The sequence below is a fragment of the Lagenorhynchus albirostris genome, chromosome 2 (genome assembly GCF_949774975.1).
Source record: "Lagenorhynchus albirostris chromosome 2, mLagAlb1.1, whole genome shotgun sequence".
In the NCBI taxonomy this organism is placed as follows: Eukaryota; Metazoa; Chordata; class Mammalia; order Artiodactyla; family Delphinidae; genus Lagenorhynchus; species Lagenorhynchus albirostris.
The window spans coordinates 57,534,567-57,547,746 of NC_083096.1; the positions used below are offsets into that span (position 1 = coordinate 57,534,567).

Sequence of the window (13,180 nt, forward strand, 5' to 3'; positions counted from 1 at the left end):
GCCGCGAGCCACAACTACTGAAGCCTGTGCGCCTAGAGCCCATGCTCTGCAACAAGAGAAGCCACTGCAATGAGAAGCCCGCGCACCACAATGAAGAGTAGCTTCCGCTCACTGAAACTAGGGAAAGACTGCGCACAGCAACGAAGACCCAAAGCAGCCAAAAAATAAATTAATTTTTTTAAAAAAAGAAAGAAACCTCCTAGTATCCTTGGGGCCATCCACTGTTTGGCGAAGAGGATGAAATACTTAAATCAGGGAACTCTTGAAGACCATGGATAGAATTCAGAGGGTCTGTGAACTTGGATGGGAAAGAAATTACGTCTTTATTTTCGGTAATCTCTAACAGATATTAGCATTTTCTTCAACTATAAAATGGAGCCCCCCAAAACCCTCAGCAGTTCTAGTGATAGGAATCACTATGATTTTCATATCACATTACAACCATAGATATCTTGAAATATTGTTTATGCTATTACTAATTCAAAATCATGGTAGATGTTAGGCCTGGCACTAGATTTTATTTAATGAGTTAATATATCTTAGTGTATCACAAATTTTCTTTTAAAATATTTTATAGCATTATAAATTTCCTTCCTTTGTAATTCTGTATTTTGATGCATTTAGAGATATTATTTTAATAAGAGGTTCCTAGATTTCACTAGATTGCCAAGGTTCTTGGTACATAATGTGTATGCACAGTGCCTGTCACTTAATAGGAGGGCCACGAAGGATGCTTCATGGTCACGAGAATTTTTCCTGTGCTTTTGGTGCTGCCTTAAATCTATCATTACGTAAAGAATAAACCACATAGGCCGGCTTAGTCCATAGAGAAAACTTGACTACATTTTTTAAAAATATTGTTAGGGAAAGATTTATTATTTCACTTTTTTTTCATCCTCTGAAGAAAGTTTGAAATGTATCTATTCAAGGTATTTTGATGACATAATTTCATTCCTTGTAAGTAACTGCTCATATGCCATTTGTGACCATAGAACCTAAAGCAGGGAACTATGATAATGGAGCCCTTGTGATTTGCGATGTCAGTGAAGTGTGACTGTGACTCTGAGAACAACTTTATGGATTGTGTTATAGGCTTTGAAATGAGTGTGAACAGAGGATGTGATCATTTCTTTGCTTAAAAAAAAGATTAAAAATGAAAAACGAATAATTCACTGCTGTAATAAAGGAAAATAGGAATGATAAATGTGTATGTATCATGCATAAAAAGGTTTAGATACAGCCTATATATAAAGAGAAATATAAAGTAAAAGGAGACCCTACTTTTCTTTCTACCAACTCTGTAATATGTGGCCAAAGGGGAGCTGACCCAAGTATTTCTGAATAAACGATGCTGATTGAATGTGCCTTCATTGCCTGAAGAAACCAGGATCTTCTCACTCTGGCTCACCACCCAGCCAGAGCCTATAATAAGTAATGCACTCTAACTACCCGCTTGTATGTGGGAGGACTTAAGAAACTCTCCCTTTCAGAAAACCCCTCCCTCCCATTTTCTTGTGTAGTCACTGCAAGTGAGCTTATCTCTTTATAGTAGTTTCAGAGTAGCTTGAATATAGTTCTACTTTCAGGTCTGATGGAGTAAACTGAGCCACACCAATTCTCCCTCTAGGAATAAATGGAAAAGCCAGATAAGTACCAAAAGCATCTCTATAAAGCAATCCAAGAGCTATTGGAGCAACAAGACTAGAGGAACCAAGATTCCAGAGGAGGAACTGCAAAATGGTGAGCTTTTTCCTTTGCCAGCTGGAGGTGCTTATAGATTCTGGGTACAAGGCAAGATGCTGAGCATCGGGGCTTCGCCTGGGTCAAGGGTCATTGTTGGGGAACAAAACAAACAAAGCACTTACATTTTGGGTTCTCACAGGACTGAAGAGACAAAGCTGAAATCTTGGAGAGCCAGGATTTCAGGGAGAAGAGAAGAGTGAATAACTGAGCGACACAGATGGTTTCCCCACAAAATTTTGCTGAATGCTGAAGCTACTTGGGGTGGGAGGTTAGGATGAGAAAATCACTGTTTTTCAGAAGCTTTCTGCTTAGCATCTTTATCTATCCAGCAGAGATGAGAGTGATTCCACCTTGGAGAGGGATAACATCACATAGATGTTCTTTCTTATACTCAATTTTTTTCTTTTCTTTTTTTTTTTTTTTTTGCTACACCGTGCAGCTTGTGGAATCTTAGTTCTCCCATCAGGGATTGAACCCACACCCTTAGCAGTGAAAGCGCAGTCCTAACTGCTGGATGGCCAGGGAATTCCCTCTACTCAATTTTTAATACTTGGTTATTTTATATTCAATAATCAATATCGAATGAATATCAAAAACTATTAGGTATACCAAGAGACAAGAGTCATATCACCAAAATCCAAGAAAAAAATAGATAATAGAAACCAGTAATTCAGGTATTAGATTAGCAGACAAGGACTTTGATTAAAATATTTTTAAAATATGATAAAAAGATAGAGAATTTCCCCAGGGAATTAGATCTATTTTTAATGGAAATTCTGGAACCAAAAAATACAATAACTGAAATCAAGAGTAGCCTGAAAATCAAGAGCACGTAGGGAAATATGTCTGTGCACATAGATGCTGACACAGGCTCGGGATGTGACTCAGTTGCATCTCTGGAGCCCTCTGTCAGTGCCAGAACCCTGAGATCTAGTGCAGACTCAAAGGATTTGGGCACACGTTTAAAAAAAAAGAAAAACTTTTAAAATGTAAACACACATTTTTCTTCAAGAGTATATACTCTTAGAACTGTGTTGCAGTAAACAAGTTTCAAAACATAATGATGAGTTCTTTGGTTACAAAAACTTCCTCAAGAATTCTCTCAAAATAATTCTAAGCACAGGTACATTATTAAATTTACTACCATGACATTTTAGAAAATAGTTGCAAAACTTGTTATTTATCTGTAAAGGATTGAGGGAGAAAGGCAGCACGGTGATTGCCAAAAACTTTTCTTAAAATTATTCCATAGGGATGATTGTCATTGAGCTTGAGGCCAGTTAGATTTCCCACAGTTAATCTCATATGCCATGGTTCAGACCTGGACCTGCCTGACATTGAGGCATTCACTGTAATGTAAGCTAACATGATGAATTCAGAGTCACAGAAAAGATGCTATGAAGTTTTCTGGTTAAATAATTGTTTTTCTTTTAAAGTGGGGGAGAGTTGGATGCGTAATAAACTCAAAATAACAACATAACCAGAGCTGGAAGGAAAACTGTTCTATTATTAATTATTAAAAGAGACGTGATCTACTACAACATAGGGAAAAACTGAATATGATACAGCAAGCTATGGATGACTTAGGTGTTTTCCAGTTAACATTTTTTTTTAAATTAAAGCATTTTGCTTGTTTACACTTTATGAGTAAAATACAAAGAGAGAGTGCCTCCTAGAAATAGATTATGATTTTTTTTAAATTTATTTTTGGCTGCACTGGGTCTTCATTGCTGCATGTGGGCTTTCTCTAGTTGCAGAGATCAGGGGCTAGTCTTTGTTGCAGTGCACGTGCCTCTCATTGCGGTGACTTTTCTTGTTGTGGAACACGGGCTCTAGGCACGCAGGCTTCAGTAGTTGTGGCTCGCGGGCTTAGAGCCCAGGCTTAGTAGTCGTGGCACACGGGCTTAGTTGTTCCGCAACATGTGGGTAGTTGCTCTGCGGCATGTGGGATCTTCCCGGACCAGGGCTTGAACCCGTGTCCCCTGCATTGGCAGGCAGATTCTTAACGACTGTGCCACCAGGGAAGTCCAGATTATGAAATTAAAGTGCACTTCAGGTAAACTGATAAGGTGAAATGACTATGGAATCCCAACATAAACATTTATTTAAATACTTAAAGACAGTGATATTGACTAATTAGACTTGGAATCAAATTGCCTCTGTTTCCTTTCTTCATTTTATTTTTGTAAGTCACAAATTTTCATTTTTCATACTTTTTGTTTTGTTTTGCAGTACGCGGGCCTCTCACTGTTGTGGCCTTCTCCCGTTGCGGAGCACAGGCTCTGGACGTGCAGGCTCAGCGGCCTTGGCTCACAGGCCTAGCCACTCCGCGGCATGTGGGATCTTCCCGGACTGGGGCACGAACCTGCATCCCCTGCATCGGCAGGCAGACTCTCAACCACTGCGCCACCAGGGAAGCCCATTTTTCATACTCTTTTTTCTCACTTCTGTTTTCTTGAAATGCCAAAAGAAAATCAATGGCAATAGGCCAAACTCTCACTAGCTAACTTTTAATAATAATAAAACAGTACAGACAAAAGAGCAGGAAATCTTTAAAAATGGAGAAATTGTATATTATCTTGTTTATAAGGTGAACAAAAGAATATGTAAATATTATTTTACTAAGAGCTTGTGATATTCTTGGAAGACAATAGGAGGTGGAGATTACTCATTCTTTTGCTGCCTGGGAAATGAAACCAGTACTATTGAAAGTAAGTGACTTTGTGAAGGTCAGTAAGCAGGCAAAGTGCTTCTAGGAATCCCACGCACTGGCAATATAAAACATTCTCTCATGCTTTCACTTCCCTTATTTTCTTTTTTCTCGTCTTTTCCTCTCATTCAAAAGCAAACTTTAAAAATTAGAATCATCAATAAATATTTATTGTGTGCTTGCTCTGTGCAAGGTACCACGGAGGATAAGAAGGAACCTAAGACAGAGTCCTTGATTTAAAGGAGCAGTCAAAAATCACGATTCTAGCCTGATCTTCACAGCTGCTGAAAATTTCCTTTTGTTCACCATTTCACCATGGTTAAAGCAGCTATTCCAAACCGTCTCCATTTTCTTTAAGCTTCCAACTCCAACACTGCTTTCTTGACCCTTCACTTAAGACCTTGCTTGCCTTTTACTGATCATTTTGAGTCTATGAGTTTCCTTAACTTCTCTCTTTTCCATTTCAAAATCTCTTTATCTTCATCATCAGTCACTTCTTTCCCCCTTGCCTGCAAGAAGGTATTCTCTCTCCATCTTGTCCAGAACTCCCCTCTGCTACTCTCAAACACTGATCCCCCACCTCTTCAGAGATATCACTCCAATGTCTGTTGGTGTTTTTTCTTTTTTTGATTTGCATTTTCAATCTCATTCTCACACTGGCTCCTTATTCCCCATTCCTAAATATAACATAGTTATTTCTGATGGTACCTTAACTCTATTGCTGCTTTGAGTTGCAACTTCTCTTTACAGCTGAATTCGTTGAAAGAGGAATATATAATCTGCATTTCCCCTAAAACTCAACTCTTACAATACGGCTTCCACTTCCACAACATTACTGAAACACTTCCTGAAGATCAGTAGTGGTCTGCGAGTCAACAAATCTGATGGCTTTTTCTAGCCTTCATTCCCCCGACCCCTGCCCCCTCCCCACTCCCTCCCCACCCCCAATTTCTCTGAAGTCTTTGGTGCTAATGACCATTCCTCCTTCTTTTACACTGTCCTGTCTCTACTGTTTTTCTGTGTACTGCTCTGGCCACTTCTTATTGAACACCCCTCATCCTCTCACCCCTAAACACAGACATTCTCCTAAATTCTGCTTTTTTTCCTTATATACACTCTTCTTTGGATTCTTCTTCATAGAGCTAATAGTTGAAGCTGAGGATTCCCATGCTCTGGGAATGCTAAAACACTTTCCCCAAAGAAAAGTGCATTTAAGGGAAGGGGCAGACTTTATCACCTTCCTTTTGTCTTTCCATGGGGTTCACTTAGTTGGCAAGAGAAGTGGGAGGCGAATAGGTCAGAGCTGTCTTAGCAATGGCTAAGATTCCTCTATCTAGGACCATGGCTCCTGCCAGATAGCCCCTCTCCTACAACTGTGGCTCTTGCTTTGTTCTGTTGTCCCTTCTCTTGCCTTTTCGTACCTGGGAATAGTAATGGATTCCTCCTCTTGCTTGTCCTGAGGTGTATCAGCATGTCTGCCTGATTCCATTTGTGGTTTTAATTTAGACTCCTACAAGTAATTCAGTTTTGATATTACAGTTCACCTTAGGCAATTCTATTTGCTAAGATATCCATATATGTGTGTGTACATATAAGTATATATTCCATTGTTCACTTGAATCTATAATTAACTTTACTCAGTTTTCAATAGTTGCTTAGTCTTGTGTTTCTATGTAAGAATGTGGGTTCTTGGAGGACAAAAAACACTATTTACCATCCTTATATCACCAGACTTTAACAGAATACTTGTCACATAGCTGATAGATGAATTTATTCACTTTGATATAACACCCAAGATTAATATTACTATCTTCAGCAAGAAATTAAAGTTGTGTTTGACCTTCAACAGACTAAAGCCTCCTTAGTCATATAAGATCATCACAAGACATTAAGCCTGACAGATTCCACCTTTACCATGCTTTAAGAATAAATTGTCTAATTTCTATTTTAAGGGCAAAGCATGCAACCCATTTCAATAAAATATTTATCTCATCTTAATTTAAACTTATAGCTCTGCAATATTTACTAATGTGCCCAATTTTACCATACTCTTACCTTGGACAAATTACATAATTCATCTCAAAGCCTTGGTTTCCACATTGATAAAATGAAAAAAATGATACATGTTATCAGAGGGTTGTTGTGCTGAAATAACATATGCTAATCACTGAACATAGTGTTTAACAAAATGAGCATTTAATAAGTGGTAGCCATGTTTAACTTTCAGAGAGGTAGCAAGTAAATTTATAATACAATTAGAGCATATTACTACACAGGTCTCTGTTGTTGCCATCTTTGTGGGAGGCAACTTCTCTGAAATAAAATGCTTATAACATGTCACATCAATAAACAAGAAGTTAGGAGAGGAACAAAGCATCTCTATGAGTCTATCTTATAATGTTAGATCTAACATTCCATGAGGAAAGCATAGGGGACATTCCATTTTATTACATATTTTTTAACAAAAATTAAACTACCACAGAGTCTATCTTTAAAAACCAGACTCCACTTAACCCACTTGCTCTGTTACTCATTACTGTACATTCTCTCTGTGAACTGTACTCACTGTTGCCACAAAGGACACAACTGGCACTATTGGCAAACTTTGAATATGGAAGCTTTATTAGAAAATAGTATTGTATCAATGTTAAATTTTCTGAATTTGAAAACTGAATCATAGTTATGAAGAGAATATTCTTGTTCTTAGGAATAGCCACTGAAGTATTTAGGGGTAAGGATGCATGATTATGTAACTTTTAAATACTTAGGTGGGGAAAGAGGTGGGGAGAGAATAAAGCAAATGAAGTGAAATGTTAACAACCCCCTTGAGTTAAGTCGAGTATACTTTCTGGCCCTCTGTTCCTTCATCTACTAGGAGAGAGAGATTGGGCTGAACTCTTTCAATATTATTCACACTGTGAGCCATGAAATTCAATGAGGAATGGAGCCTGGCATCAGAAAATGTTAACCAGTGAATCTGAATAAAGTGTTTGCAAGAGTTCTTTGTATTTATTCTTTGGTAAGTCTGAGATTCTTTCAAAATCAAAAGTAAAACAAGCTAATTATATTTACATAACACCAAGGCCCTCTGAGCACTAACAGGTTAGAGGCTAACAGGTTAGCTATATGATATACCTGTGTACTTCCTCACCAAAACAGTTGAGCTGTATGCTTATCAAGAGTCAATTTGGGGCTTCCCTGGTGGCGCAGTGGTTGAGAGTCCGCCTGCCGATGCAGGGGATACGGGTTTGTGCCCTAGTCCGGGAGAATACCACATGCCGTAGAGCGGCTGGGCCCGTGAGCCATGGCCGCTGAGCCGGCGCGTCCGGAGCCTGTGCTCCGCAATGGGAGAGGCCACAGCAGCGAGAGGCCCGCGTACCGCAAAAGAGTCAATTTGTATTTGTAACCTAAAATATTTATGCCTCTTATTATACTTATGGAATTTAAATATTCAAACCAATGAAATACCAATAAAAAGTTGTTTCCATGAAAACTAAATTGATGAAGGTGAACAACAAATAAATTACTATAGAACAAGATATGGGTAAGAAAAATCTGTAAAACTTTGGAAAAAAATTGTACAAAATCTAGATTGACTTGGCATTCAAATTGCTTCAAATGTGTCTTTAAGTTCTTGCTTTGCTTTGAAGAAAAAGAAAATGTAAACAAAGTAATTTATAATAAAAACAATGAGGTGCTCCAACAAACAGATTCAGGCTCAGATAAAAGGTCTTAGCCCTACTTCAAAGATTAGTGAGTGAATGTATAATTACACATTTGAGTCAAAAATTTAGAAGTTAAAGTATATCTGCCATTTTTATGACCTATTGCTTTAACTGACTTTTTAAATTAACTGATCAACAATTGGTCTCTATAATCAATCCCAGCCCAAGGACATCTTGCTAAAGGAATTCAATAGGTACAAACTCTCCTGCTAGTAAATACTAGTTTGTAGCCAGGAAGTCTGTTATTACCATACTTTTAAGATTTGCATGCTTGCTTGCTCTCGTAGGAGTATTTCCCTCTAAAGGGAGAGCACTGATTGTAGATCTGCTGCTTAACTCCTTCCTTCCCAGTCATTGATAGATTAAAAATGATATTTCATTGTTTATTTTGATTTACATTTGGACTGATGCTGAACAATTGTTCACAGGCTTATAACTGATTTGTATTTTTTTTCTGCCTCATGGGAGAGAAGATAATAGCAACAAAATATTGAAACCTGGAAAGTATATGAGTTAGTGGCAATTATCTTAGCCAACTTGAGAGACAGGAATCCTAAGCAGGTCATGAAGCAACCTAATTCACACAGCTAAACCCCACATAAGGGAATTGAAAGCACCAGATACCTCTGAGCATGGTGTGGGCTAAAAACAGAAGGAATAATAGAAAGCCTATTTAAGAATCAATCAGAAGTCCAGAGATTTAGTCCTCGAAGAAAGGATCTCTGAAAAGAAAGAACAAAGCATCTCTGGCGAGGAGGATATTAGGCCCCACTAAGGGTGAAGGTCTAAAATTGAAAGGGAAATAAGAAAATTAGAGGACCAACATCTGAATAATTGGAGCTTAAGAAAGAGAAAATAGGGTAGGAGATAATCAAATAATTCAAATTGGTGAGACTGGAACCCCATTCTGACTTTACATCCAGTGCTATTTATATTCTTTCAGGATAGCTGGTATATCTGATTCATATTAACTGTAAAAGGACATATTCTAAGCTTTCAGAAATGTTTGGGATAGTCAGAGACTTTGTTCAGGTGATTAAAGGGTGAGGCTTGCATTAGCCTTCCCCAAACCAATTATACCAAAATATTTGGCAGAACTAAAGAACTATGGTTAAAAAAAACAAAAAGAATGGTTTATTCATGCAAGCTATGCAATGACATGCCAGTACAGCTCAATAATCATATTGCCTTAAGTTGTTCTGTAAGAAGGGCAGAGGCTGTAACTGGCTAAAGCTCTAACTGGCTAAGGCACCAATGCAGGGAAGCAGCCATAGCAAGCAGATATGCAGATATAAAGTCAACTGTGGACAGGAAAACACAAACCAAAAAACTTCTGGGTTATCTGTGGATGGGTAGTCTCAGCATCATGCCCAAGCAGAGAAACATACTATAAGCAACTTCCCTTCCAGGTGGACTATTTCAGCCCAAGTCAACCTGGATCCGAGTAGTGGACTCACAGATGATGAGCGAGTCTAACATCAGGCTTTCAGAAGCTTCAATTGACAACCTATGGCTTACTGTTTCTCAACATCCCAGGCCAATTAAATCAGAATCTCAGAGTAGTGCGGGGGCATCCATTTCTAAAGCTTTCCAGGTGGTTCAACTCTATGTAATTAACTTGAGAGTCATTGCCCTAGCCAAGGTATCATTCAATTAGTGTTTGTTTGGCTTAAATATGCACTAAATCAAAACACTGTATTAAACAAAGGACCCAAAGATATTTAGTAGAAATGACATGTAGCAAAAAAAATGGATAGGAAAAAAATGATAAAACAATCCAGCTGGGGCGTGTGTGGGAGGAATGGATAAATAAGACAAACAAGAGAAAGCAAAAACGAAACTGGAATTGTTTTGGATTACTATGCCCAGCCACTGCAGGCTTAAATATGCTACTAACTTGGGGGGAGGGGAGGTAGGCGGTGTCAAGAGAACAGTGGAATGGACGTGCAAGAGTGAATTCCCACCTGAAATCTGAAGGCTCTGGTGTCTGCCTGGTGTCTGGACCCGGTTATTTTAGGTTAGAACTCTACTGCATACAGGGGAAAGAATGAGTCCTTGTCCCAAACCTGTCCAACTAGCTGTGCAACGTCAAGTAAATCTCTTTGGACGAGAGATTCCTAATGTCTAAAATAAAGAGCTTGGATTAGTAACCCTGAAGATCTCTCTCCTGATGATCTCTCATCAGTCTAACTCTGATGCTATAAACAAGGGATCACACACATCTCCTTACTTCAGGAAAGGCCCAAGACGAGCTGAAGCCGGTCGTCAGGCTTCGAACCATCCTCATTTTTCTGCTAGGCTTCCTTAGCCCGGGGAATGGACCAGGCACAAAGCACCACGTTATTAAGGCCTCATCAACCCCAGCCAGGAGCAAGCCCTAAGGTGCCCCACCCTGCGTGACTTCTCAGAGCTTCCACCACCTCCCCTGAACTTCCGACCTCCGCTTGGGACCTCGGGAGCCCGCGGCTGTTGTTCCTCCCTTAAAGCACAAAATCATCCCGGGGATCCAAACTTCGCGTCCGCTAGGGCCTCTAGGTAGAGAGCGGAGGGGGGAATCGACTCCCTCGACGATCTCTGCGGCCTGGACCCGCTCCCTCCTCCTGGCGCCAGGCTGCGGAGCGCCGAGCGGCTCGATGAGCGGGGGTGCAGCTGCGGCGGAGCGGCAGGCGCCGGGTCCGCGCCTACTGTCTTCCGCCTCCCCGCTTTCTTCCTCCGCTTCCCACTCCTTCCTCCGCCCGCCCAGTCCTGCCCGCCCCGGAGAGCTGCCCGGAGCTCCCCGGGAGACTCAGGTACGGCCGCCCGCCTGTTCCCGACGGGAAAGGGTGATGTGCGGAGAAAGGAAACGGAGACGAAGTCCCTGCACCGCCGCCCCCAACGTCCGCGTCGGGCAGGGGGACCGGCCTCGGGGGCAGTGGAGGGAGCCCAGAGTGGGAAAAGGCTGGGGTCGGACCGGGGGTTCCCAGAGGAAGGGCGACCAGGACAGGGGTGTGCGATGGGGAGCGGTTAAGGGGGAGAAGAATGGAAATTGTAGGGTGCTCTGGGGAAATGGGAAGAGAATAGTGGCGGGGCTGGGGAAGATTGGAGAAGAGTGGGAGGCAGCCCGGACTGCGAGTGGGGATCTTGGGACAGAAAGGACTATAGAGTTAGGAGATGTCGGGGGACGTGGCCTGGTGCGACAGATGGGGTGGGAGGGGGGTGTGTGAACGGAGCTGCTTGCTGGAGGGATGGATTTGTTTCACCATGAAAAGGTTTGGGAGAGAGAGCACCAACCCCGCTGTGTTTATAATGACCGGAAGGTGAGGTGAATCATTACACTTTGACAGGTTTTGTGAATAACATCTCCAGGCTGTGTCCATCCAAGTCACTTATTTCCGTGAAACTGCACCAACCAAGACTGCTGATGAGAGATGAGGAAGAGGAGTCAGAAAGGGAACGCAGGCTGGGAAAAGGGAAGCCTCTGCCCAGATTCAAGCTTTTTGTGAAATGAAATACTAGGGGGGTTGGTGTGCTTGTTGTTTGCATAAAGCAAAAAAGAAGCCAACATTTGCTAAACAACAGGTTAGAAGTTTATTACTTGTAAAGCCATTGAATTCAGAACGTACTGCCTCTTCAAAAAATACAGACATGAAATTGTAAACATATGATGATGGCATAAGCGTATGGTGATGTGACATTTTAAAAATGTATTGGTGATGTTGAAATACATCATGAAGGTTCTCTTATTTACATACATACCTAGACACAAACACCTGAATTCATATGTATTTTGTACAGGAGAACTCTTAGGTAGAATATGTATAAATCTAATTTCTGAGCATTGTTTATTTCTACTAGTCATTTGGTGCAAATACCATCATTTACCCTGTGCTTCCTCAAGCACAGTTAATTAATCTGCCTGCTGCTTTGCTGATGGCTTTTATGTTTGTCAGACAGTGATTTCTTGCCTTCATGAAGCTGATTCTTGGATTATGGGACCTGAATTTGGGTTTGCTCATCATTAAACTTGTAGCTTTACTGTATATTTCATAAAGATGTTATGTAAGTTGGCCTGTTATTTGCTTTTGGATATTGAAGCAGACCCTTTGTAGGGTTTAAAATATAAATAAAATACAGGTATAATTAAAAGCTCTAGTTCTTCGGTTGCTTACTTTGTCATCTGTTTCTCCATGCATTCTGTAACATTTCTGCATGAATGAATTATTCTGAAATCAAAGTATGAGGAATAAAATGGGTCAGATGCTCGATGTACGTGACAGAAATATTGTAGAATGAAGAACTCTAGAGCTGTTACTTAGGTAGCAAGTATTTGGTTTTTGTTACAAGTGGTTAAGTTTCTGGTGTGGAAAATTATTTCTTATCAAAGAAAAGTATCAATTTGTTTTGATGGGAAGTCAACTTAAAATTTTACTTTATTTTGTTTATGAAACTGGACTCTGGGCTTGTTTATTCTTTTTTAAGTGTATGATATTAACCAACAAATGTCTAATTACACTTAAAATCTTAGAGGTTCTTCTCGTGGAAAGGGAAAGAGGACTGCTGGATTGTTACAGGGAAGTGGTCTTTCTAGAACAGAACTGTATAACCTGATAGACAACTAATTGGATAAATATTAAAATGGATCATGCACAGCCATTAATAATTTAGGCCTATGTTTCTGATATTTCAATCAGTAGAGTGACTAACACTATTAGTTACTTATCTTTTACCAAGCCTTAGTTTACTCTTAGTTTCTTTGTGCTTACTTTGAAGGAGTGTTGTAGTGAGTAAAAGAAAATGTGTGTAAATCGCTGAGCATAGTGCCTGACACATAGTAAAACATTCAGTACACCTTAGCTATTCTTATTATTCATCCATCTTCTAGTCCAAGATGCTGAAAACTCGTATTTGCTTGTCAGCTTTTTCTCAAGAAAATTTTGAATATGTTGCATATTCAAGCATTTTCCTGGAAAATCATAATGCAAATTAGTATATAAAAGACTGTGAGACTTTCTGTAGCAAACCA

General features: G+C 40.0%; 1 protein-coding gene across 5 annotated transcripts in view; it reads left to right on the forward strand.

Moving 5' to 3' along the window:
• Positions 1-10,799: 10,799 nt before the first annotated feature.
• VAMP4 (vesicle associated membrane protein 4) overlaps positions 10,800-13,180 on the forward strand; it is a 30,292-nt gene continuing 27,911 nt past the window's right edge. For 2 of the 5 annotated variants that reach the window (XM_060133220.1, XM_060133253.1), the window contains exons 1-2: positions 10,800-10,967; positions 11,502-11,736. The gene's annotated coding sequence lies outside the window, so the exon portion shown is untranslated. The remainder of the gene's footprint in view (positions 10,968-11,501; positions 11,737-13,180) is intronic. The other 3 variants (XM_060133237.1, XM_060133246.1, XM_060133229.1) reach the window with 3 other exon arrangements.